General features: G+C 41.2%; 3 protein-coding genes and 1 long non-coding RNA gene across 14 annotated transcripts in view; 3 read left to right on the top strand and 1 right to left on the bottom strand.

Moving 5' to 3' along the window:
- LOC126931116 (cyclic AMP-dependent transcription factor ATF-7) overlaps positions 1–27,105 on the top strand; it is a 468,437-nt gene that overhangs the window by 88,207 nt on the left and 353,125 nt on the right. The window lies entirely within an intron of this gene.
- The window catches only part of ATP5MC2 (ATP synthase membrane subunit c locus 2), a 497,231-nt gene that overhangs the window by 282,945 nt on the left and 187,181 nt on the right, over positions 1–27,105 (top strand). The window lies entirely within an intron of this gene.
- Positions 1–27,105, top strand: part of CALCOCO1 (calcium binding and coiled-coil domain 1) — a 394,782-nt gene that overhangs the window by 228,046 nt on the left and 139,631 nt on the right. The gene's annotated exons all lie outside the window — the stretch shown is intronic.
- LOC126931197 (uncharacterized) lies at positions 168–24,912 on the bottom strand. Its single transcript, XR_007717789.1, has 3 exons — positions 24,826–24,912; positions 20,257–20,346; positions 168–195 (listed from the first exon to the last, which is right to left on the bottom strand). It is a non-coding gene; the product is annotated as an uncharacterized LOC126931197 (long non-coding RNA).

The raw sequence follows: 27,105 nt of genomic DNA, 5'->3' as shown, positions 1-27,105 counted from the left end.
GCGACAGAGCGAGACTCCGTCTCAAAAAAAAAAAAAAAAAGAAAAAAGAAAAAAAAAATTTAAAAACAAGAAAAAGTCTTAATATTTACCCATATACTTACCACTTCTGAAACTCTTGTAAGTCCAAGTTTCTATTCAATATCATTTTCATTCAACGTAATAATCTTCCTTTAACACTCAGTATTCATTTGGATTCTGTTTGTGTGGAAACAAGTCTTTATTAACCTTTATTTTGAAAAACATTTTAACTGGACGTAGAATTTCAGGTTGGCACATATTTTTCATTCAGTACTTTAAAAATGTTCTTCCAATGTCTCCTGGCTTACACTGATTCTAACAAAGCATCTCTAATAATTCTTATCTTTGTTCCCTTATATTTAATATATCTTCCCTAGCTACTCTTAAAATTTTTCAGCAATTTGATTATGATGTGCTTTGGTGTAGTTGTCTTTATGTTTAGCCAGCTTAGGGTAACTGAGCTTCTGAAATTTATAGGTTTATAGTTTTTATTAAATTGAGAGGAAGCTATCCATTATTCCATCAAAATTTTCTTAATCCTATTACATAAATGTTAAACTACTTGATATTGTCCCTGCAGTCATTAATGCCTTCTTTTTGTTTTTCAGTATTTTTTCTATCTATGCCTCAGTTTGAATGGTTTCTTTCTACGTCTTCAAGTTCGTTTATCTTTTCTTCTGTAGTGTCAAATCTGTTATTAAACCCATTCAGTAAATATATATACATATATATTCACACATATATATTTTCATATATATAGCACTTGTTTAGGATGGAAGGACGAGTTCTATGTCACTTACTTCTTTGTGACCAGAAGCAGAAGTTTCTTATCTCCTTATTTTTCTTATTTTTTTTTTATTTTTTTATTTTTTTATTTTTTTTAAATTTATTTATTATTATTATACTTTAAGTTGTAGGGTACATGTGCATAACGTGCAGGTTTGTTACATATGTATACTTGTGCCATGTTGGTGTGCTGCACCCATCAACTCGTCATTTACATCAGGTATAACTCCCAATGCAATCCCTCCCCCCTCCCCCCTCCCCATGACAGGCCCCGGTGTGTGATGTTCCCCTTCCTATTTTTCTTATTTTTATCTTTTTTCTTATCTCCTTATTTTTCTCTTCATATATCATGTTCTGTAGTTTCACTAACATATGTTAGGGTTGGATTTTTTTTTTTTTTTTAAATCTTCCTTGGAATTCACTGGGCCTCTTAGTGACTTTAATCAGTTTAAGAAAATCCTGTCATTATTTCTTCAAACATTGCCTCTGTTCTATTCTTTCTCTTGTTTAATTTTGGAGCCTTAATTATTGGTTGATATGGGTCTTCTCCCTCTATTTTCCATATATCTCAACTCTCTTTGATATTTTCGTACTTTCACCACATTGTGCTTCATTCTGGATTTCTTTTGACCTGTCTTCTAGTTTTCTAATTATCTCTTCAATTGGGTCAAATCTGCCGTTAGAATCATTCTACTTGGTTCTGTTTTAAATCCACTAGATCATTTTTTACATTCCCTGAAACTATTTTCAGGCTTGTTTTTTAACATGTGCCGGACAGTTAGTTTCAGTCTCTGAAGTCTTTGTGCACCTGTTTCTGCTGTCTGTTGTTTTTGCTGATTCTCACTCATGGTGCCTTCTCTCCCTATGTGCTTATTTGCTCATTGCCTTTGAAGAATTACTTGTGGAGATTTTTGAGGCTTAGGATGAAGAGGTCTTCACTGAAGGAGGATTTGCCTTTGCTTTTGCCAGGTGCCCAAAGGAAATACTAATCTGGAATCATTTAAAATTAAATTCAAGGTTTGAGGTTTTCTTTTACTACCTAGGTGATATAAATTTGGGCTGCAAATCAGTCTGGCTTGGACTTTTTCCTTCAGCTCTGCTCAGCACCAAGGAAACTTTCTTATAGTCCCTTGGAGATGTGGCAGCAAGGGTAGGTTTACTTTTTTTTCCTTGGAGACAGGGTCTCGTTCTGTCACCCAGACTGGAGTGCAGTGGCACAATCATGGCTCACTGCAGCCTCAGCCTCCCAAGTACCTGGAACTATAGGTGTGTGCCACCACACCCAGTTAATTTTGTTATTTGTAGAGACTGGGTCTTCCTATATTTCCAGGCTGGTCTCGAACTCCTGGGCTCAAGAAATCATCCTACCTTGGTCTCCCAAAATGCTGGGATTACAAGCATAACCCACCATGCCCAGCCTAGACTTACTTCTATTTCACCCTTACACTAAGGGTATAACTCTATGATTTTTCAGTTTTATATGGGGACAGTCTCCTATTAGATTCCTAACTTTGGGCCAGCCATGAGTTTGACGTTCTCAGACCAACCATCAAAACCAGAGTGCAAGTTTGCTTCTATCAGCAAATACCTTCTGGTTAAAAGTAGCCTTTTTGCTTCACTTATCACTTTGAGTTTTCACTTTCAACTAGATTTTGACCTGATATTTCCTTACTATTTTGTTGGCTCTTTCATGCTTTTAAGATGTCTTAACTATTTTATCCAGCATTTTAAAGCTATTTTCAGCAGGAAAGTTGATTCAAATAACCCAGCCCAAGCCTTTCACATTCCCAGAAACTGAAGTCCACTTAAAAAAAAACCCATCAAATGGCCTCTATAGGTAATCCAAACCCTCATTGATTGTTTTTTGTTTGTTTTGGGGTGAAGAGGTTGTTTGGTTTTTTTTGCTTTTACAGACTAATGTGTCTTCCTTAAAAAGCAATTGAGAAAGTACCCTATAATATGAGACTTTGTAAGGATTCAAATATAAAGTAACTTCCTCTTTTCTGAGAAAGTAGTTTGGGAAGATAAAATCTCACCTTATGTTGAGTATATATGATATATAAAGTCTTTCACAATACCTAACATACAGTAAGTATTTAATAAATGCTCTATACCTACTTTCCCTCCTCTCTCTCCTCTAGCTCTTAAGCTTCGAATAAAATCTAAGTTGTCCCGCTGCTTAAGATAATGTGATTCAAAATAAATAACACGTGTGTCTATCCCTGATTAGAGTAAGTGGCATGGTCAATATGACATTTCTCTAAGACTCCTCTAGTCCACAGTGACAATCACATGAGTTTCTCTCTCTCTCTCTCTCTCTCTCTCTCTCTCTCTCTCTCTCTCTCTCTCTCTCACACACACACACACACACACACACACACACACACACACACACACACAGAGACCACATAACCTTACAAATTACTGCTTTTACAGTCTTTATTTTCAGGGATTGTTGTGAAGCATAATGACCAACATATCATAGAACAAACTTAAGTTCTATTTAGAAAAGGAAGACCTTTGAACTCCAGATAGAAATGGTCTTCTCTACTCACATAGGACTTGGGAATTTCCCAAGAAAAAAATGAGTAAGAACTTAATGTAGGATCTTCCTTCAGTGACTTGAATGAGGGTGGAGCAACCTTTTTACATTAGTACAAGCATATTGCTAGGATATGCCTGATGGCCACTGTGCTGATGTGCTGAGGATGTAGAAATTAGGCCAGAGCCACTTCCACTTCCTTACCTTTTTTTTTTTTTTTTTTTTTTTTTTGAGACAAAGTCTGGTTCTGTTGCCCAGGCTGGAGTTCAGTGGCACAATCTTGGCTCACTGCAACCTCCACCTCCTGGGTTCAAGCAATTCTCCAGTCTCAGCCTCCTGAGTAGCCAGGACTACAGGCATGTGCCACTACGCCCAGCTAACTTTTGTACTTTTAATAGAGATGAGGTTTTACCAAGTTGGCCAGGCTATTCTCGAACTCCTGACTTCAAGTGATTGGCCCACTTTGGCCTCCCAAAGTGCTGGGATCACAGGCGTGAGCCACTGCGTCCGGCCTCCCTACCCTTTAAAACACATCACAGCAATGTTTGTAAGATTGCAAGAGGATAAAGAGGTGCAGCAGCCTGCGCCCATTCTCACGACAAATTTCCAATTATTATGACCAGCACTACCTCCATATTAAAATGAAGCTTTTTCCCTATCAACTATGACTTTTAGTTCATATTCTCCTATTCTGTGATTTCCCTGCTTGTAGAGTTCTGTCCATGATATTGAAAGAGACCAAGAGAGGAAAGCACAAATTCACAACATTTTTAAAGTTAAAGAATTCTTCGAGATGGCCTAATTCAATGCTTCCTAGTCCATACATAATTAAGCAGAAAGGCCAGAGAGATTATGAGATGGACAAGGTTATAGACCCACACTAGAACTCCCAAATTCTTGACTTGCTATACACATCTCACTACACTGTGCTACTGGCTCCCTGCAAGTTCTCAGAACTCTTCTCATCCATGCTTCATGCTTGGAGAGAGTGAGGCAAGGGCAGATGTTGAGGCCAGCTGAATGAAACTCTTTACATTGCTGCTAGTGGAATTCAGAAGAATCGGGAATACAGAGAGAATGCAGAGTTAGGCAACATTGTCTAGAGAGGGAGAATGGAACAGGATTTGAAAGTAATGGAAGGTCAGGACTGATGAGAGAGGGAAAGGCATTCCAGGTAGATGAAACTGATATTTGAAGTCTCAGTGCAAAGAAAGGATGAGATATGTTGGTGAGGAGCACAATAACAAAAGTGATAAAAAAAATATGGAATACTAGCTCAGGCCAACAATACTCAGATAATGGGGCATATTTCATATAACACTAATTTTCCTCCTCTAGCACAAGGAAGATAAGGGATCAAATTAATATCTGAGAAACACTGTAAAAGAAGTGAGATAATTTTAGCTGGGAAAGTATGAGGGAGATATGGATCTTCCTTTCCACAATGGAAAGAAATGAGCTAGAATTGCCATTAGGAAATTAAGATTGGGCATCAGGGCAATCAGCTGTGCGCTTTTAACTGAAAGAGGCCAAAGAGTCAGGAAATCTTGAAACAAGGTCTAAAGGAGACACCCTTCAGCCTAGGATGAGTTAAGTTCAGTCCTGCCTGGAGGCAGAGGGAGGGATGAAATGTCCTGTCATAGAGTCTAGAAATCTGGATCAGAGCCAATTCATGGAAACAAAGCATCTCATTATGGAGAAAGGTGGAGAACAGCAGGAAAAACCTCCAGCCTATTTGCCTGGGACTTCAGAGCAGTGTAGAAGTTTTCTAGCTTGATCAATTTTAGACTCTGATGATTATAACAAAAACAGATTTCAGTTAAACCAAAATGAAAGAATTTCCCATGATACTTCCATGAAGCTTGGATCTCACTCACTGGGGAGGTTAGCACCTGAGAACAACCAGCATGAACAATTTAGGCACTGCTGATAACGAAAACAGAGAGGGATAAAAATTATTGCTAAGTTGGATGCAGCCATAAAAAAGAATGAAATCACGTCCTTTGCAGCAACATGGATGTAGCTGGAGGCCATTATCCTAAGTGAACTAACACAGGAATAGAAAACGAAATACCTCATCTTCTCACTTATAAGTGAGAGCTAAACGTTGAGCACACATGGACATAAAGATGGCAACAACAGACACTGGGGACTACTAGAGAGGGGAGGGAGGGAGAGGGGTAAGGAATGAAAAACTATCTACTGGGTACTATGCTCATCACCTGGGTGATGGGATCATCCATACCCCAAGCCTCGGCATCATGCAATTTTTAAAAAATTATTGCTAAGTTGGAAATTTAGAATTCAACTCTGAGGCCTTGGAGCTTGTCAGGGAGGGTTGGTTAAGTGAGGGTCCTCCCAGCCTAGTGGCTATGCAAGAACTTGCTTCTGGGAACCCATGGTGAAGGCTGGGTGTGTCTGAGCGTGTGCTGAATTCCTGGCTTCAATTACAGACTACCAGGCGGCTGAAGAGTCTGTCTTGCAGATGTCATCATATTTACAAGATTCATAGGTCCCCTCTCCAGAATGAGCGCCTCTCTGCCCCTGCTGCCATTTTCCACCACTGTGTGCACTGTATGAAGAAGCAGAGCATCGTGGGAGGCAGGGTGAGGGTCTCCCAGGTGTGTCTGCCCACTCCCACCCAAGGAATGAGGAAATGATTGCTTGGATAATTCACTCTGCACTTCTACTGTCCTGGCCATGGCTTCCATGTTGCAGGCTAGATTTGGCTAGATTTAACAGTGCAATGCTCTCATAAGTATGCTGTGGTGTAGTGGTTACCATGGTCACCTAACAGTGGAACCCCCTCACTTTAGAAAATCTTCAAAGAGAGATTTTGTACTTATCTGGGATGGAGGCAGAAGTATGAATAAGAGGATATCTTAAATTTTCCTTTCTTTTTTCTTTGTGTGTGTGTGTGTGTGTGTGTATTTTGTTTTGTTTTGTTTCGTTGAGACAGGGTCTCACTCTGTCACCCAGGCTGGAGTGCAGTGGCATGAACAGGGCTCACTGCAGCTTCAACGTCCTGGGCTCAAGCAATGCTCTCACCTCAGTCTCCTGAATAGCTGGGACTACAGACACGTGCTCCCACACCTGGCTAACATTTTATTTTTTGTAGATATGGGGTCTTACTATACTGCCCTGGCTGGTCTTGAACTCCTGGGCCAAAGTGATCCTCCCACTTTGGCCTCCCAAAGTGCTGGGATTACATGCATGAGCCATTGTACCCAGCCTCAGATTTCTATTGAAATACTCTACAATACTTTTCTGTTCTGTGCCTGTTAAAATCTGTATAAATTATCTTCCTGCCAACATCCTAGGGGTCCAAAAAAGTGTGGGTGCTTCGTCTGACTCCTTCAAGTAATTGTTTCTAGGCTCTGCCTCTGGAGATGCCATTAGAAAACTGATAGGCATGGGGAACCAGCTTCTCCCCACAGAGTGAAACTCCCAAACAACCAGTCCCACATTCCTCTCTGACTCATGCTCCCAACCCCCAACTGTGCCCTAAAGGTCAGTGGGCTGGGAAACAGGCCACATCTAGGACAACTGCAGCTGGAATAAGATGTCTATCCTGATAGCCAGGACTCACTCCTCCCATCCTCAGACCTGGGTAACTCCCTGGCCCGTGCCCCAAGTATTGTGATAAGATGCTGCCAGTGATGAGAAAAGGATAGTCAACAAGGAATCTACCCTAGGGCTGACAGCCTCACTGGGGAGATCAGATCACAGGCTCCATGGCTCATCTCTGATTCCTCCACTTGCCATAGCAGAGCATCCTCCTGGTCCCTGAGGAGGAGACACTTCTCATTATCTAAGTCAGTGGATGAGAGCAGAGGCCACATGATTTTGTCATTTGCTGAGTGTCTGCCATGTGCCAAGTCCTATGCTAAGTGATAAATATACAGTGGTGCATAAGCCTTGTATGTAGCTTACAATCTAGTAGTAGAGGCCACCATTAAACAGGTTCACAAATGTAATTAGTGTTACAAAGAGAAAACAGAAGTGAAATAAATCCTCATTGCTTTATCTTTGGATACCTGCACTCATACTCATACATACAAACACACCCTTTGTGTCTATCCTTGATGCTTGCTCTGACTCAGTGTTTCTGTCAAACCCAAGGCAGTGGAAGTATGGAGTCTGCAAAAATCCACAAAGTGGATAATGCACAAATCAGGAATAAAGAGTTGACCCTATTCCAGTATGAAAATTAACCCCTGGCTATAAGTCTAGGTATAAAAGTCATATCAAAACTGGTCACAAAATTCTATTTACACATCTAGGTTGAATAAATTTTATCTTCATTTCCTCAAAGCCACCCATCTTTGAAGCAGAAAGGCAAAAAAAAATTTTTTTTTTTTGAGAAACCAGAGGTACACGCAACCATAGGGAAGAGAGGACTCAAAAGATGGGTTTGAGTCACCCTTGCTTCCTCTCTCTATGTCCCATTATGAAATCACTGAGTCTTAGGCCTGCACACAGAGCTTTGGGGAGTCTTCTTGTTCATTTCACTGCCTTCAAAATCTGCAGACAAATGCTAATTGACCCCATTCTTCTAGATCCTCAGACAGAGGGACCGCCCAGTTTCCTTCAGTAAACCACGCTGTTGGAAAGTTCTTCTTTGCTAGCTCTTCTTTGCTAACTCTATTCATTCTTTCTCTACAAAATTAATTCCTTTCTTGATATTTTGTGTTTTAAACCTAAATGTGCCAAGGGGAAGAGGTAGACACATTATAATATTTCCTCCTCATCCCTGCATAAACAGTCTGAAAAGTGACCACCTCTTGTTTTGCTTCAGAGGAAATTCCAGCAGAGGTTCCAGGTGGAAATATCATAAAAATTTGGGAAGCTGGGCACGGTGGCTCACGCCTGTAATCCTCTGGGAGGCCGAGGCGGGTGGATCACAAGGTCAGGAGATCAAGACTATCCTGGTTAACATGGTGAGACCCTGTCTCTACTAAAAAATACAAAAAATTAGCCGGGCATAGTGGCGGGTGCCTGTAGTCCCAGCTGCTCGGGAGGCTGAGGCAGGAGAATGGTGTGAATCTGGGAGAGAGAACTTGCAGTGAGCCGAGATTACACCACTGCACTCCAGCCTGGATGACAGAGTGAGACTCTGTCTCAAAAAAAAAAAAAAAAAAAAAAAAAAGGATGGGAAGCTGGGACTGGGACTCTTCTCCTCTGCCATCAGTTAGCATAACCCAGGTTTGGAAGACCTCCACGCAGCAGGCTGGGAAAAATCCAGGGGCAGTTTCTAGGTGGTATTTCCTTCCCTCAAGTATGGTCACTCCAGAAAGTTAAAGGTCAAGGGACAGAAGCTAGGTGTAAAAGTTTCTTTGCTTTACTGTGAAACCTTTTCATACAGGAAAAATGGGTAGGCTGAATGATGCAAGGAGCATGTGGCTGGTTAAGTTAAATTCCGCAGGCCATTATATGATTACAGAATAGAACCAGGCAAAACAAAGTGTGGAGTTCATTAGGACAGATAACTACAGCTGAAATTAAAACAATATTATAGAAAAATCTAGACACTGGGTTTACATTATACTTGGTCTTTATGCTTTACTTAATGTAAGAGGAGCACCTTAGTCATATAAAGTCAGAGTCCCAGAAATCTTAGTCTTTTGTTCTCAAAAGCTAAGGGGAAGAATAAATATTTTAGCCCTCCTCAAATTATTTTATTTATGGCCCTGCCTTCAGCTAGGAAGACACATCCTAGGTTGGTCATTTAGGTCCTCTAGCAATTTCATCCTAATTTCTAACTAAACCCATTTCTTTGGACTTTTCCAACTTAGAGCTATGCTTCAGTCAAGATAACCTTTTCACCAACCCCAACAGCCTGACTCTTCTCACATTTAAGCCTCAGATTGAACAATGAACGTCTCCCATCACCTAGAGGGTTGTCTTCACAGACTACTTCCCGCAATCTCCCATCAAAACCCAGTTCAAATCCTTTTCTTGCAGTCTTCCCTTATTAACTGCAACTAATTGAGATTACTTCTTTACTTCAGTTTAACTTAGCCATTTAATTTCAACAACATGTAATTACATAAGCCTGCAGGTGAGTGCATATGTGTGTGTTTCTATGGAACAGTGGGAGATTAGACTATCTAGTTTCCCCACTCCACTCCTTGGGGTTCTTCAGTAAATGCTAAAATTATTTTTGAGATGAACTAACTGCTCGTCACAGAATGAGACACAAAAACTCTTCTGTATCAAGTTCTGAAAGATGGTCCAATGATGAATAGCAATTTCAAGAATGGAGAGAATGACTTACAGAGAAGAGATATCCTAATTCTGTACTCCATCAGAATTCACACTTATGACATCGTTTGGGAGCATTTGATTAAGTATTTCTAGTATCAGACCAATATCTAAACTCCCATTCAGAAAGAGCATCGAGTATAAGCTTTATACAGGGGAGAAGCATGGTAACCTAGAGCAGCACCTAGCACATAACAGAGACTCAGCCAGCATTTGTGGAAGGAAGGAAAGGTTGAAAGGGGGGTCTGAGATGGGAAGGAAGGGATTGAGAGGGTCAGTAGGTTCTAAATCTCTCTTTATTGTCATTTCCTAAAGTTGGTTGACTTTCCAAGCAAGAGAAAGCCAGTCAACGATTTCTCTGACTAGAGGAACTGGAAGCCATGGGGATGAATATGAACTCTGGCTAATAGGAAAAGGAGTATCAGTATGGGGAAGCTTCCTGCACAGTGGAAAACAATATACAGATAAATGAGATACAGAGAATTAATGCTGGAGTGCCATCATTGCTATCAATGTTGGGAGAATTAGGGGTAAGGACATTTCTGGAAGCTAGTTAAAGAAGACTTTCCAGAGGAGGAAGAGGAGATAATAGACCCGACTTTGGCAAGAAGGAAGCTACAGGATTAAGCACACAGGAGTAGGACTGATGAGAACAGCCGTGTAGACCATCAGAAATAAGACAGGGTAACTATGGAAGGGGAAGCAGTTAAATCGCTTATCTTAGCATGAAAAGGCTTTGTTGAAAGTCAGGAGAACTGAAATGCTGGGAGCGTGAGTAGTTGATGGGAGAAATTGGTAAGAGACCTAGAAGATTTAGATTTGTCTTTTCTTAAGCATATGAAACAAAAGCGCTCAAAAAAACATTCCTTTCTTCACATTTTACCAACAAGCAAACGGGAGCAAAATGTGAGCCCTTCCTCAGGCACCTGACAAGAAAACTGCTGTCGGTGACATTATTGTAGCATAAAACAATCAGCTTGGTGCCAAAAGTGAAATGAATACTTTTATGCAAATACATTGCCCTTTTTGCTGACACACAAAATCCTCAAACTGACCTTGTTCCCAGAAACTAGTTTATTTTCATCTTCAACTGTCTCTCCCTTGATCCTGGTTTCTCCCTGAGTGGACCTGCACAGACAACCCTTCAAATGCCCTTTGTCAAGCAGGAAAGCTAATCTCGAACCAGTCCAAAAAGTTTCCAAGGATGAATCTGTGTTCAAGCTTGTTGAACTGATTCTCAAGCCTGTCAGTTCCACCTGCAGCCTTATTTAAATGCCCTTGGATTTTACCATGAATAGGGCTAGAGAATATCCAAAGACAGAGCAAAATGGTGACATGGTTAGAGAAGCAACTGTAAGAGCAAAATAAACATAAAAAGCTTGGCTCTGTAGTTTGGAGACTTCACAAAGAACTAAGAATTGAACTACCATTCGACCCAGCAATCCCATTACTGGGTATATATTCAAAGGAAAGTAAATTGTTCTACCAAAAACACACACGCACCCCTATGTTCATTGCAGCACTGTTTGCAATAGCAAAGACATGGGAATCAACCCAGCTGCCCATCAGTGGTGGATTAAATAAAGAAAATGTGGTACACATGCATCATTGAATACTATGCAGCCATAAAAGAATGAAATCATGCCCTTTACAGCAACATGGATGCATCTGGAAGCCATCATTCTGAGCAAACTAACACAGAAACAGAAAACCAAATACCACATGTTCTCACTTTATAAGTGGGAGTTAAATATTGGGTACACATGGACATAAAAATGAAAACAATAGATACTGAGGAATGAAGATGAGCTTGATAAAGCTATACAACTCTGCTACCATGGACATAAAAATGGGTGACCAAGGAAGAGTGTAAATTCTGTCTGTTTACAGGTGGGAGGGGCTTAAGAGCTGAAAAACTCCCTACCGGGTATTATGCTCACTTCCTGGGTGAAGGGTTCAATTGTGCTCCAAACCACAGCATCACATAATATGCCTTTGTAACAAACTTGCATGTGTAGCCCTGAAATCTAAATAAAAGTTGAAAACAAGAAAAAAAAAACTGGCTCTATTATCCAAATTAATTTATATTTCTTGAGCATTGCCTATGCAAAGCATTACGTTAAGCCCAAAAATGTAAAGGGATATACAGTTAAAAAATAAATAATCTTGGGGGAGTTAGTTTGAAATTGGTACAAGATGGCAGAGAATAAGGAGGGAAAAAAAAAAGAAGAGAAAAAATATATACAATTTCCACCTTCCCATAACCTACAAAATAGTAAAAGAGATAATAAATATGTAAATATTATTCTAGTACAAAACAGTAGTATAATAGAGACTCAAACAATGTGACACTATAGTTGCAGGAGGGTCAGAAATGATTCTTGCTAGAGAGATCTAGGATGTAATCTTGGAGAAGATTTTAAGCTAGGCTTTAAATGAAGGATCAGATCTTGGCAAGCTGATGAGGAAAGGATGGCATTCCAGACAGAAAGAACAGCATATGCAAAGGTCCAGAGGCATAGAACAAGTTGAAGAAACTCAAGTAGACCCACGAGATTGTAGTCTAGGTTATGTAAAAGAATATTGATCCCAATATTATTGTCGCCATGGAGGGCTCTGAAGATCAAGCAACAGAATTCTAATTCTATTATCTGTATATTGGAAAACCAGGAATTAAGATAGATGCACCATATTTCTTTGAAATTTCCAGATAACTGACTCATTTTCTGAAGTTTGAGAACCAGTAATGTCCTAGTTATTATAGGAAAATGAGATTTCACATGGACTCCATCATGGAAGCTGCTGTCTTTCTCAAGCTCATTTGCTCCTATACAACTTCACTGCCACGGACACCAAGGAAGAGTGTAAAGTCTTTCAGAAGAGACAGGCCTTTAACAGAAGAGATTTTAATCCACTGAAGAAGGTGACGGTAATAACTCTGCTCTCAGTCAGGAGGCTAATTGAGACAGATACACAACATCCCTCCACGGACACAGGCAGACAGTAGATCACAGAAATAAGTGCAAATAACACAATGTTGAGGAACTATAGAATAGTGCAGTCCTCGGAGCCAGGTAAGGCCAATTAAGAAGGTTTTCTGGTGGAAGTGAGCTCAGGCAGGACTGGGTATCTACAAAGAAAATGGACAAAGTTGGACAGAGAGGATGGAGAAACAGTACCTGGAGTAGGTAAGGAGGAAACTGGCCTGTATACATGTTTGGAGGCAAGTATGAACAAGCGCATGCAATGAGCGTCATGTGTGAGAGACAGAAGAATGAACTCAGCTGGAATGGAGAGTCCGTAGCAAGAGCTAACACGGATCCAGTCTGTAGGTAGACCGGTTTCCAGCACAGCAGCCTGGGTTAATATTGGATACTACCCCTGGCCTCTCCAGAGGGAATGATAGGAATTTCAGTCTTTCTTTTCTCCTTATATTTTCATGAGACATGGGTTACACTTCTAGTTGTTCTGGAACACTGACTCATCCTTCTGTAATGAATGTGAGCGTGCTAGGGTATGATGCTGTCTATTGCACTGAGGGACAAAGTGAGGCCACAGCCAAGGAGACTATTAGGCCCAAACTCAAATTATAATTAAAAACTAAGCTCTGGCCAGGTATGGTGGCTCACACCTGTAATCCCAGCACTTTGAGAGGCCGAGGTGGGAGGACTGCTTGAGCCCAGGAGTTTAAGACCAGCCTGGGCAACATAGGGAGACTCTGTCTTTGCGAAAAAAATAATTAGCCAGGCATGGTGGCACATGCCTATAGTCCAAGCTACTCAGGAGGCTTGAGCCTGGGAGGGTGAGACTTCAGTGAACTGAGACTGTGCCACTGCACTCTGCCCTGGGCGACAGAGTGAGACCCTGTCTCAAAAATAAAACAAAACCAAACAAAACCAAACCACTAAGTTCTGTTGGGCTTCGGTATTCTTTGGTATTCCTCTATTCCCCTGTACACAGGAATGTGGAATTCTACCTAAGCCAAGGGAAGAAGTGGTCAGATGTGGAGGTAGAGGTTATTATAGGAGACTGCAGAAGGCCTGATATGCTGCCTCTCATAGCCCAGGCTCCCTTGGTTAATGCCAACATTCTCATTTCTAATCCCATCTACAGTCACAGATACAAGTGGCCACAATGGAAATTTCCCCAAAAGTCTGAATGCTGGAGTAGAAACTGCCCATTGACCATTCTGAGCAACCAGTGAAGTCATGTTGACCCTATACCATGAGGGAAAAACTGAGTCTAAATTTTGTTGAGTAGAGCAGAACTTTCATACAGCCCAGCTACAATTAGAAGCTGGGGACCAAGGCATCCCTGAAACCCAGCTAGGGAATCTTTCCCTCATGTTCTCTCTAAGCTTCACATTCCACCATAGAACACAGTAAAAAAGAGATTGCCCCACACCCTTCTGTAGGAAAAAGGTACATTTTGGGATGGTTTGGAGGCATCAAAATGGTAAGCAATTTTAGGGTACAATTAAGACCTGGCTGCTCAACCCTACAATAAATTACCATCAAAGGCACTCACACGTCAACAGGGGAAAAAAACACATGTGCTTGCAAGACGATGTGTGTTTGATGCTCATAAAAAAGATAAAAATATAGGTCATCATCATGTAACGAGCTTGTAGGTGTCAGAACGTGTGCTGTTGGGGGAGGTAAGGGAGGGGAAATGGAGAGGGATCAGCAAACCAAGAAGGAGCTGAAGTCAGACTCCTATCCCCAAGTTCTTCCCTTCTGCTGAAGACAGTGGACTGGCAGTAAGGGGGCGAAAGACCCCTCCCCCATTTTCTTTTCCTTGGAACATCCCCTTTCCTGCTCCCCCCAGCTGGATTTCCGACATATTAATCATGTCTCTCATTTTGAAATCAGCCAGTCAGGCTATTATTCAAGCATTGTTAATGACACCATCGGCCAAGGTATCAATTAGGCAAGTTGGGATAAGAAGAGCAGAGAATAGGGCTGGCCAGAGAGCAGAACACAAATCTGTTTTGGTGTAGGTAACCCACACGCCAGCAAGGGCTCCTAATGCTCTTACTTCTACTCCTCTTAAAGGCAACTTCAAACGCACTGAATTCTCCAGTCACGACCCAAGCCAAACTGTTACTTCATAGGATCCCCTCACTTGCTCCGTCAGTTGACCCTTAACTGGACTTCAGATAGTCACATCAAATCACTCAGGATATGCAGGAACAGGGTCACAGCTAACTAGGTCTGGGCAGCACTTATTCCTGTGACTAAGGCCCAATATCATGGGAGAAAATGCTTCCTCCACCATGCTTATGCTGGCTGCCTTGGGTGGAGTTTCTTCTCCTTTGCCACAATATGCATTCTAAAGGTCCTTTAAAATCTAGCTCAACGTTTTTTTCATCAAGGAAGCTTTTGTTCTAATGAAGAAAGTCTTTATATTTGTTGATTCTTAGTTCTTAAATCTGATTATTATTTTCCCCATCAGGCTGAGAGTTTCCCAATGGCTACAGCTATTAATAGTTCTTTTTTTTTTCTTTTTTGCTAGATCTCCCTGCCTCCCACACCTACCAATACTCCTTTTCTCTGTCAAGAAAGGCTCTGTTCAAAGGGGCTATTCAGAACAAATAGGTGTGACAGGTACTCAGGTCACTGAAGTTTGGATCCTGGAGAAAGGACATAAAGAAAGATTAGAATAGAAACTGCAGCATAGTAGTTCAAGCAGTCATCAAGACATCCAAGTTGCTTCCCATTATATACCCAGGGAAGTCTTCAGAGCATTGTGTTTCTAGACTCCAGTCTTCCTGAGTCACTCCCTGGTTTCCTGTCACCCTTCCATTCTCAAGACAGACAGAAGGTTCTCCCTGGCTTTCTTCCACACCCACCAATTATCCAGATCTTCAGAAAGATGAAGGAGACTAAGGACAAGAGGTCAATGTTTCACATTTTTAGTGTCTCTGGACCCAAAGAAGGTGGCTGGGTCAATTAGGTTTCAAACACCACAACCAAAACTAGAAAGCTCAATAAAAAAGTCACATTTGGAGTCTTGACACAAAACTTACCTAATTACATTGGCTAGGAAAGTGAACACACTTCTCAGCTTTTCCCAAAAACTTAGCAAATTGAATTCCCTTTCATCCTTGTTCCACTTCTTGTTTCTCCTTTAAGATCCACCCTACTGGCCGGGCACACGGGCTCACACCTGTAATCCCAGCACTTTGGGAGGATGAAGCGGGCAGATCACTTGAGCTCAGAAGTTTGAGACCAGCCTGGGCAACATGGCAAAACCCAGTCTCTACTAAAAATACAAAAATTAGCTGAACATGATGGCACACGCCTGTAATCCCAGATACTCAGGGAGGCTGAAGGAAGAGAATCGCTCGAACCCGGAAGGCAGAGGTTGCAGTAAGCCAAGATCGTGCCACTGCACTCCAGCCTGGGCCACAGAGCAAAACCCTGTCTCAAAAAAAGAAAAGAAAAATCTGCCTACAACTTTCATTCTATGCTCCAAAGCACCAAGCTGATAGAAAAATGAAGAAATAGGCCGGGTGTGGTGGCTCATGCCTGTAATCCCAGCACTTTGGGAGGCCAAGGCAGGCAGATTATGAGGTCAGGAGTTTGAGACCGATCAGCCTGACCAACATGGTGAAACCCCGTCTCTACTAAAAATACAAAAATTAGCTGGGTATGGTGGCAGGCGCCTGTAATCCCAGCTACTTGGGAGGCTGAGGCAGGAGAATCACTTGAACCCGGGAGGCAGAAGTTGCAGTGAGCCAAGATCGTGCCACTACAGCCTGGGCAATAGAACTAGATTCCATATCAAAAAAAAAAAATTATATATATATATATATATCCACACCCTAAAGAGAAAACCTGTATCTATTAGCAGTCACTCCCTATTCCCCTATTCCCCACAACACCCCTAGCCTTGGGCAACCACTAATCTACTGTCTCTATAGCTTTACCAATACCCTGAACTTATACCCTGAATATAACATATACCTATACCTTTACCTATGCCCTGAATACCTCTACCCCAAATATAGAGCATACCTATACACTGAATAATTCATATAAATGAAATTATACAATATGTAGTCTTCTATGACTGGCTACTTTCAGTTGGCATAATGTTTTCAAGGTTCATCCATGTCATAGCATGTATCAATACTTCATTTCTTTTTTATTGCCAAATAATATTCCATTATATGGATGTCCCACATTTTACTTATCCATTATCAATTGATGGACATTTGGGTTTTCTGCTACTATGAACAATGCTGCCATGAACATTCATATAGAAGTTTTTATGTAGATACGTGTTTTCATTTCTCTTAGGTATATACCTAGAAGTGGAACTACCGGGTCATCTGATAACTCTAGGTTTAACATTTTGAGGAAATGCTGTTTTCCAAGATGGCTGCATCATTTTATATTCCCACCAGCAATGCATGAGGATTCCAATTTTTCCACATCCTCACCAACACTTATTATTACCTTGTTTTTACTACTGTTGTAATCATCCTAGTGGTATCACATAGTGGTTTTGATTTGTATTTTCTTGGTAGCTAATAATGTTAGGAATATGTAGGAAACATTTTCATATGCTTTCTGGCCATTTGTATATCTTCTTTGAAGAAATTTCTATTCAGATCTTTTTTTTTTTTCTAAGACTGAGTCTTGCTCTGTCGCCCAGGCTGGAGTGCAGTGGCATGATCTTGGCTCACTGCAAGCTCTGCCTCCCAGGTTCATGCCATTCTCCTGCCTCAGCCTCCCAAGTAGCTGGGACTGCAGGCACCCACCACCATGCGCAGCTAATTTTTTTTTTTTTTTTGGTATCTTTTTAGTAGAGATGGTGTTTCACCGTGTTAGCCAGGATGGTCTCAATCTCCTGACCTCATGATCCACCCACCTCAGCCTCCCAAAGTGCTGGGATTACAGGTGTGAGCCACCGCACCCAGCCGATACAATTCTCTTATCAGATATATGAATTGCAAACATTTTCTCCCACTCTGTGAGTTGTCTTTTCACTTCCTCAATGGTGTGCTTTGAAGCAAAAGTTTTTAATTTTGATGAAGTCCTCTTGATCTATTTTTTAAATTGTGCCTTTATCTAAGGAATCGTTGCATTATCCAAGGTCACAAAGACTTACACCTATGTTTCCTTCTAAGAGTTTTACCGTTTTAATTAGCTCTTAGATTTAGGTCTTTGACCTATTTTGAGTTAATTTTTATATGTAGTGTGAAGTAGAAATCCAATTTAATTATTTTGCATGTGGCTATGCAGTTGTCCCAGCACTACTTGAAAAGACTATTTTTTTCCCCACTGAATTGTCTTGGCACTTATGTCAAAAAGCAATCGACTGAAAATGTGAGGGTTTATTCTTGGACTTTTAACTCTATTCCACTGGATAACTATATCTCTATCCTTATGCCAGTACCATGCTGTCTTGATTATAGTAGCTTTGTAGTAAGTTTTAAAATAAGGAATGTGAGTTCTCCAATCTTGTTCCTCTTTTTCAAGATTGTTTTGGGTATTTTGGGTCCCTTGGGTTTCTATATAAATCCTGGGATCTGTTCATCAATTTCTGCAAAGAAGCCAGTTGGGATTTGACAGTGATTGTGTTTAATCTTTTGATCAACTTGAAAAATATTGCCATGAACATGGGATGTTTTTACATTTATTTAGGTCTTCTCTAACTTCTTTCAACAGTGTTTTGTAGTTTTCAGAGTATAAGTTTTGTGCTTCTTTGTTGAGTGCTTTTTTGTTAAATTCATCCCTAAGGATTTTATTATTTTTGATGGTATTATAAATGGGATTTTTTTTTCTTAAATTCATTTTCAGGTTGTTTGCTGCAAGTATTATGATGTTCTTTTAAACACTATAGTGATAAGCATAATTATTTACAGAGTACCTAGTAGGTGAAAATGCTAGATTGATGGGAAATAAAAAGTATAAGACTCAGTTCCTAAAATGAAGAAACTTACAATCTAGTTGAGAAGAAACAATGCTTTACATGTTTCTCCTTTACAGTTTTTCAAAGTGATTTCAAATACTTCATAATACTCGACTTTGAAAACACCATTCATCCATTTACTCAAAAGTGTGTATGAGGCTGGGCACAGTGACTCAAAAGTATGTATGAGGCTGAGCACAGGCAGGGCCTGTAATCCCAGCACTTTTGGAGACTGAGGCAGGAGAATCGCTTGAGGCCAGGAGTTTAAGACCAGCCTGGGAAACATGGTGAGACACCTCCCATCTCTATAAAAAATAAAAAATTAGCCCAGCATGGTGGTGTACCCCTGTAGTCCCAGCTACATGGGAGGCTGAGGCGAGAGCATCACTTATGCCCAGGAGTTTGAGGTTAAGGTGAGCTATGATCATGCACCTGCATTCTAGCCTGGGTGACACAGCATGATCCCATGTCTAAAAAAATAAAAAATAAAGTATTTATTGAGTGACTACTATCTAGAAACACCATACTAGATGCTGGGAATTAAATGGAGAAGAAAACAAATAAAATCCTTGCATTCATGAATCTTACCATCTAGTTAGAAAGACATACAAATCAAATATAAATTATAAATTTTGGTAAGTACTATAAAAGAAACACACATTAAATAGTAGGGCAGGAATTGTGAATAAAATAAAGTTCCAGTGCTTGCCATCTGCTTCTCAAGAGACCACCCTCAACGCAGCCCCCATATTACAGCAAAGAAGATGAAGGTAAACAAGAGTTTTGGTGTTCCGGAGGTAAACAGCAAAGGATACTATGAGAAGGATCAGGCCCTCCAGCTATAATACTGAGTTGTTCGATTAGATGTACAACATTTGGGTTTTATTTCCCTTCCTTCAAGAAAAAGAAAGAGGAAGCATGATCATGAGGGATACAAGCCCTCCTGTTGCAATCAGGTCAGCACACTTTGGCCACCAGCCTCGCACTCTGCTGGGCTCAAGCAGAGAAGCAAACAGTAGTTCTATGGAGGACACAGTGAGGACCCCAGGCTCTGCTGCTCCACTGCCCTAAGTGCAGGCTGGGTTTAAACTGTTTTTCAGCACTGGCAGAACTAAGCCAAATGGGCTTATTAATATGATCTCACTTTCTCCCAGGTTCCAGCTTCCTTAGTACTAGTCAATCTGCCCTAACTTTTAAAAGTGCCACATGAAACTAGAAAAGGACAAAATTATGGAGAGCTGACAACTACTTTATGAATGGATTATAGAAAGAAAACTTTGATTTTATTTCTTATACATTACAGACATATTGGAAGGAGGGGCAGTATATTTTATTTAAAGAGGGAAGTGGTGGCCTGGTATTGGTCCAGGATCTCTCCCTAATTTCATCTTGACAAGCAGTGACATGCCCAAGCCACCAACTGCAATAGCAGAGCCTAGACCAGAACCCAGACCTCCTGACTCCTATTACAGTGCTTTTGCCACTGCATTTAAAGAGACTTAAATCCTTGGTCAATTCATGGAGCAAACACGGCACCATCATTAGGACTAGGAGATACAAAGGTGAATAAAATAAAGTTCCAGTGCTTGCCATCTGCTGCTCGAGAGGCCACCCTCTGCGCAGTCCCCACTCCAAAGAGTGGATTAGATTCTGCTCATTTATGCATTCGTAATACCTTGTGCATTATTTCTACCAGTACACTTAAAACACTATATTATAATTACCTGTTGATATGTTGATTTCTTCTGCTAATTCAGTGAGTACCTTATAGGCAAGGATCTTGTTCTTTACCATCCCAGAACATAGCACAGCACCTGGTACATCGTAGAGGCTCAATAAACCTTCATTGAATGAATAAATGAGGTGCCAGTTCAATCCTCCTCACCCCACTTCATTCTGCTGGCACAAACCCATATAATATGTGACTGTATATCTCACAGGTGAAAACCGGAAAGCTGATATGTGCCCACTGTAACTAGTGGATCACCAGTAGTATGGGTGAAACAGCAACTCTATGAAACTCACAGAGCAGTCCTACTCCCTTTTCCTACACAGCCCTGCCAAAGGGGAGATTTGGATTCAAGAAAACAACAAAGTTGATTTCATGTAGTACATATTTAATGAAATGGGATATCTAAGACTGAACGATCCAGAAAACTCCCTTTTTAGTTCATCCATGGGTTGCCAGTCTTGGCTTTGGAGAGGGTTGTCTTTTTCTATGGCCAGGTTTGTTTTTGTCTCCCCATATGCCTCAGTTTGGTCTTGCCAACAAGTTAAGAGAAGCAGTTAGGAGAATGAGATGCATATTTAAAGCTAAGTTGTTGCAGAGCCAGCTCAGAGAGAGAAGAGTCTTATTAAAACTCATCTATATTCTTTTTCATAAAATATCACCATAAATGGACCTGTTAAGCCGAGTTTCGGGAGCCTCTGTAGTCGGCTGAGCTCCAACTACCCACAGGGGACAGGAAGATGGTAGTGGATGGCTTCCTTCCCACCCTCCACTGTCCACCGTGTGACCCTGAGCCCCAGCTCTGGGAGGTGATCTGGGGAGACGCAATTCCAATATCTGTTCCATTTTGGATGCAGAATCAAACTATGTTAATCAGACAAGCAGAAATGGCATAGAAATCAGATAAGGATTTTATAGTGGTTTGTAGACAATTTCTTAAGGCCTTTGGGGACAAAAGCGTATCTCTACATATGTTAGCACATATCGACATATATGGATACTGTGTGCTAGTCTATCATTGTCTCTGGAGATCAGTTAGGTTCACTTCCTCCCCTTCATGGGCCATCAAGCTGCAGTCATTCAAGCCCAGAAATATATTAGGGTCAGTTTGACAAAAGAGCGAGTGTGTGTGTGGGTGGGTGGGTGGGTGTGGGTGTATTCACTTATTTGGCACCTGTATGTGAGAGCAGGCTAAAGAGAGAGAGATTGAGATTCTGACTTCATTACAAAGCCAAATTAAAATTATTTTTCTTAGCTATTTCTTGGGTAGTTTTCTACTCCCTCTCTCCAAGAGTGCAGATAAGTAAAAGTTGACCCAAAGGTCCTAGCAGATATTCACACACATGCATCCTCAAAAGTAAAATGAAGTGCATTCATCTGGTTCAAATTACAGAGGCTATGTCTATATAGCACCAAATAAGTGAAGAGTTTAGAACCGGATTCATATAACTAGTAAACTCAGATTACCTAAGCCCCAGAGTAGATTATTTGTGTCTGAATTGCCCACTTTGGCTATCTACACACAGACTCAGTACCATCTCTTTGAAAAAGCTAAGATAGATAGCAATGAACATCTGTATACAAAATAGAAAATGTATACATACTTTATAAATCTAAATAACTTGGAAGCATCAGAATATTGATGAAATTTTCAGTCAAAATATTAAAATGGCTACAATTCTCAAAAAATATGCCTGAAATAGCTTCATAATTATTTCCATGCCCCATAAGGCTATTGTCATTACATACATAAATTTATATAGCAGTCTATTTAAATCTACGCACATGCATACACAATATGTAAGCCGCTAATATATATAAACCTATATGTTTATAGGCTGAGATATATGGGGATTCATAGGCACATTTGTGTTATTTATTTTATTAATTCATTTATTAGATTTCCATTAAACATGTCTATTTTGGTTTATTATATGGTAAGAATCTGTCTTCACACAGCTCTACTCACCCTGTTTCCATAGTTCTGGCTGCCAGGAGGGCTTGTGTCCTGAAGCCTGGGGGTTTTTAGCTATTTTCTTTAAACTGTGGGAGAGGTCAGCCATGGCTTAAGTGAACTCATAAATACATCCCCATGTCCTGGAATGTCCTAGGTGTGCCAGCCTGCCCATACAGCACCTGTCACCTATGGAAGGTCCACTGTCCTCCCTAAATAATATTTATGTCCTTCTGTATGTAAACAGGGATAGAGCTTCAATAGAACTGTCAACTTTCCTGGAAAGGGGAAAGAGGTGGTAGGGGGAAAATTATGGAATCCTTTCTGTTCCCATCTAGGTTTAAATATAACTCAGAGTCTGGATAAACAGATAACACTCTGCCCCTATGTTTACATGACCTAAAATAACTATACAGTGAGCCAAACAATGCAGAGAGTCAAACTGAGTCTCATGACCCTGTTTGGATGTCTTTACTAATCAACCAAATCTCACATCATTTGTGTGATCCAAATACAGCTGCCATCTCTCCAGTAGTTCTCATCCCTGGCTGCACGTTAGAATCACCCAAGGAGCTTTTTAAGAATATGGATGCCTGGATCTCATGGCACACCAGTTGACTCTATACATCTAGGAGTGGGACCCAGCCATCTCCATGGTTTAAACGTTCCCCAGGTGATTCAGATCCACAGTGAAGATTGAGAGCCACTAATTTACACTGACCTAATTCAGTATAAGGCAGAGAAGTATACCAGGAACTGGGGACTGGTAGACAATTGGGGTGATTCTAGCCAAAAATCAAGCCAACAAACAAAAACCAAAGTAAGCTTCCTTTTGCAGAAGATTTTTCACCATGTTAATATCTGCTCACATAGATATAGCCAAAGAAATTGGGCTGAGAATGTGAAGACAATTGTCACATTTGAGAACCCATTCCCAGAATAGTTACAAGGAAAACTGGGGCATACACAAGCACACACACACACGCACACATGCACACACACATACATACCATGTGACTGCTAGCAACTTAAAACAAAAAAATTTTAATTGAATTTCGGGGCCTGGGGAAGATCTGAACCTATAATTATTTCTTAGCAAACTTGCTGAACACAGGGTTTTCCTCCTCTGGGACGAGATGAGACGGGCAGCATAATGAACCCTCTTTAATTAAAACTAAAATGTTTTAGGATAATCATATTCTTCTAAGTTACATTTTTTTTAAAGGAAAGGACAGATGGTGAGAAAATGTCAATTTTCAAGTGCCCCGTGTTAGGCTGCCTCAAATGGACCTAGTTTCTCATTCAACCCTGTGGATTCAAAATTAGATCCTTAGGGAGACACTTGAGTCCTTGCAGTTTCCTAACAAGAAGCTAACTTTTTAAAAACCCTATCTCTACTCCCACTTCTCTTAAATGCAATAGGCAGGTTCGATGTCAATTGATTCCAGCCAAGCAAAGCAGTGGGGAGAGAGCAAAAGTCAGGGTACTGAGAAACAGAGGCTCCTGGTCCAGCAGTTCTCTGACCTAATTTTGTGGGATTCTCTAATAGAGAAGTGGAATGTTCATGTTCCCCATTAGAGAGCTCTTCCCCAGTTTCTTTGGAGATATTTGGGATGTGAGTAGAAAGACAGAGGTGGGAAAACACTCATCTAGATCTTAAGTTGGAGGGAGGCACAAGCTCTGATGAACTGAAAATGTCTCTCTTCCGGCAGGAAAACTAGACGAAGACAGAAGTGGGGGAGAAGTTTTGCCTGAGTTCTACCTCTCAATGGGATCTGTGTGGGTTGGTGGCCTTGGAGGAGAGACAATGATCTCCAAGATAAATATGAGAAATCCAATTCAGGAGGTTTCTTTTCAGTGTCACCATTCTCATTTGCTTTGATTCCTATTTCCTCTTCTACCACTTCTGTGTGCACCCCCCGTAAAGCGAAAATTTCCGAATCCCAGTGAAGATATCTTTATTCAGGGGAAAAGGTAATACATTGGAAAATTTAAATGGAAATCTGTTTTCCCCCACCAAGCTTTTCCTATACTACTTTTCTGAAAAGAAAGAGCAAAGATACAAAGCAGCCTAAAATCTATTACTATAGTTTACACCAAAAATGATCTCTGATAGAATCTACATATTAGGATGTGTCTATATTCCCCCAGAGCAGGTATTGTGGCCTCTTGTAGGCAGCTTCTTTCACCTCTTAAGATACATTACAGCCTTTCCCTAGGCAGTATAAATCTGTGTTCTCATAGTTCTATGAGACTGTAGTGTCTAGCCACTTGCGGAAACATCTACACTTCCAGCTACATTTAGACAAACACACATGCATACACCCACATGCACCCCCTCCCTATATCCAAATCAGACACCTGTGGTGCATTCACTGGTTTCAGATGCACTTACACCAGCTACCTGGGATTCCTCTAAATTCCTACTTATGAATTTAGAAAAGGCAAAAATAATGTAGGCAAGCATTTGCTCCCAACAGGAGTCTAGATGTGGATAAGTAAAGGTAGCGTGAGTGGGAAACCCATTTTCTGAGATTTTATAAGACAAAATAGGGTAAGGACACACACATACACACACATACACGCTCCACATGCACCAGAAACACTCACCTGCTGTGGCTGAATGCAAAAGTGAAGAGGCCTGGAAATCTACCGGTGGGGAGGGGCCTCACAGTCAACAGCCCAGAGAACTTTGCCCTGCCCAGGTCTACACCTGCCCAGAGAGAATTTTGGTAATTTCAATAAAACCAAATTAAATCCTAAAGTAAGCCTAGTTAGTGATTCAGGAAGGGTAGCCCCAGACCATTATAGGGTAGCTATAAAATAAAAAATAATATATAGATGGATAAGAATAGGAGCAAAGCAAATAAAATCATTTTAATGGTGGAGAGAGGGAACATGGCAGTGAAGAGGGAAAACTGCCAAGTGTAAAGAGGGAGTTACAGGATTCTCCAGGATAAGAGAAGCTCTCTGACCACCTTTTCTTTTTGTAGCTTTTGAGATGGGAGCCTGCAGAAGACAGAAAAGATTGGCACAAATCCTGGGATTTGTGCATTTGTAAGGAAAGTGGAGCATGCTTCAGTAAAAAATGCCTCTCTACATAAAACAGAGGCAAAGAGGTCTGTGGTGTTGGAAAAAGTGGAGGGGTGTGGAGGGCAGCAAGCCATTGACATCCCTGCTGTCAATAAATGTTATCTTTTAATTAGAGGGACAAGTTTGGACGCAAGACACTTGATGGATGTTGACGCTTTATGTAAGCATGTTTTAGTTAGTTTTTCATGACATCCTATGAAATTAATAGTATATTACTTAATTTAGATGAGGAAACTGAAGCTCAAGGGGTTAAGCAACCTGCCCAAGGTCAAAAAGCTAGAATGTTGAAGTTCTAGGATTTGAACCCAGGTCTGGCTTGCTCAAAGTCTAAGCATGTTCTTTCTATTGCCATGAAAGAGACCAAATGTAGTGCCCACGTTTCCCAAATAGATACAGATCTGGAAGGATGGTTGGTGTGTCAGCTTGTCCAGCTTACTGCTCTTTGTGCAAAATCCCTGCCCTACTCCCTGGAGCCCCTTCCCTCACCCGAGAACTATCATGGGCAGGACCTCTTTGGCTAAGGTTGGCTTCTTTCTCCCCCACCACCCTTCACAAGAAGAAGACATCAAAGATTGCGCAGGCTCATAAAGAGAGGGAGGGTGTTAGAAGGGAGGAGCCACCCTGGGCTCATAAACTGGGCGGGGTAGGGGGACCCACCCATTTGTCAGGCAATGCTGCATCTCACTTTCCCCAAAAACTGACATCTCAGCTCTTGCTTCAGGGCAGGGTGCTTAAGCAAAGCGAGGGTGGCGGGAGTGAGAGGAGGCACATTGGAGCGATTGGAGCACCAGGTTATTCTGACAGAAATGGCGCCTCCTCTCCACCCGCACCCTGTGAGGCTGAGACATTTAGGTGGATTCATTTGGTTCTCGTTTCAGTTCTGCTGCTCTGTGGCCTTAAGGAGCTTCTTCCTGTCCTCTCATCTCTTCACCTTGTTCTGGGGGTAAATCATCACTGGCCCACCTTACCTGCTGAGCAGCTCACTGGAGACCACATAGTGGAGGCGTACCACACAGAACAGCCAAACTCCCTGGGCCACAATCAGGCTACACCTCCTGAAAGACAACTGGAGAACCAAAGAGCATCAGTCTTTGTGACCTCCCTGTACCATCTCCTCCTACCATCAGAGCAAACCAGAGCCTACAAACTCTCGGGTACTGTCAGAACCTGCAACGGTCACATTAACTTAGTAAAAACGTCTGTGTCTTAGATCTGAGTGCAGTTGCCTCCATTGGCCTGTGAGCTCCCCAAGGACAGAAATCAGGTCTTAGCCCTAGAGGGTTCCTCCACTGAATGGAGAGCTCTGCACATAGTAAGGGCTCTTGAAATGGGGTCACCAAAGTCCATAAGAATCAAGAAGTTTGTTCTCCTAGGCAAATTGGATAGTCGAAATTAAGATTCCCCTTCCTCCTGATTATTTTGGCCATAGAACTGTTCTTTTCTTCATCAACATAGTCATCAGCAAGCATTTATTGACCATTACTAAATAGAGGGCTAGGCTCGGTGTTTGGTACAACAGATGTCAGGTCCTGCCATCAGGAGACATGAAATATACATTTTAATATATACAGAGTTTCTCAGCTCCACCACTTTCTGGTCATGAGATGTCAGACAAATTATTTAACTATTCTGTGTTCCTTATGTTAAAATGGAGAAAGAAAAAGCCCCTACCTCACAGGGTTGATGTAGCAATCGAATTAGATCGTGCGTATAAAGCACCAGTGCGTGACATATAGTAAGCACTCAACAAGCTGGCTGTGGGAAGCCAGCAAAAGTATCTAAGCAGAAAAGTGGCAG

This window comes from Macaca thibetana, chromosome 11, assembly GCF_024542745.1.
Source record: "Macaca thibetana thibetana isolate TM-01 chromosome 11, ASM2454274v1, whole genome shotgun sequence".
NCBI lineage: Eukaryota > Metazoa > Chordata > Mammalia > Primates > Cercopithecidae > Macaca > Macaca thibetana.
The sequence above is the reverse complement of the archived record's forward strand: the minus strand, read 5'-3'. Positions and strand labels throughout refer to the sequence as shown.